General features: G+C 35.4%; 1 protein-coding gene across 1 annotated transcript in view; it reads right to left on the minus strand.

Annotated features, from left to right (window-relative positions):
• LOC119589266 (ubiquitin carboxyl-terminal hydrolase 24-like) overlaps positions 1-844 on the minus strand; it is a 33,335-nt gene that overhangs the window by 16,696 nt on the left and 15,795 nt on the right. The gene's annotated exons all lie outside the window — the stretch shown is intronic.

The raw sequence follows: 844 nt of genomic DNA on the forward strand, positions 1-844 counted from the left end.
ATGGACTGTTCCTGATCTGGGGCAGCACCTTCCTGTTACACTCCTTTCCATAGTGCTATGCTTTCATCTACCACTACCAGGAAAAGACATATACCAGGATGCCAATACAGCATCTTCTTAACCACATCCAGTGAAAGGACATGGCACCTCCTGTGGACTCCTCTCAGTCTTATTGTTCTTTGTAAATAAAATATGATTCAGCCAATTTCTGGTCTGTTTCAAACCCAAATGGGAAGGAAAAAGTGAAGCAAACTGGATCATTTGTTTGACATATGCTAAAGTTCTAATTTATAATACTGCCAACCATTTTTTAAAAATCAATTAGCCTGTAAAACAGAATGGATGCTCAGATTGTATCATAATATACACACTAAGGGTGAGTTACTATAGATCACAAGGCCTGACAGTTATTCCATGTTACACTTTTGTAATGAATTACATTGATCAAGTTATTAACAATCATAATGATGTTTATCCCCAAAATGTGCGCATAAGCAAACACTGATGATAGGTGCTGCCTTTCAAATAGCCATGTATTAACAAAGTGACAATTATTTACACACTGGGTGCCAGCTGAAGCATAACTTTAATTGTTCTTGGCAACCTCACAAAACAGTGTTACAAAGTGTAGAAAACATCTACAAAAGTATTATGTTGTCTCTGCTGTTGACCTTTCATCTGCATCCAACAAAACATTACTCTCAATATATTAATACAAATTAAAATATTCACCATCTGATCCATGCAGAGATAAGAAAACTATAAAAAGGTTTGACCCATTGATGTTGGCAGTACATATACATGCAACATAAATTGTGATTTTGTTCTATCAATTTAGATTCCA

The sequence above is a fragment of the Penaeus monodon genome, chromosome 25 (genome assembly GCF_015228065.2).
Source record: "Penaeus monodon isolate SGIC_2016 chromosome 25, NSTDA_Pmon_1, whole genome shotgun sequence".
NCBI lineage: Eukaryota > Metazoa > Arthropoda > Malacostraca > Decapoda > Penaeidae > Penaeus > Penaeus monodon.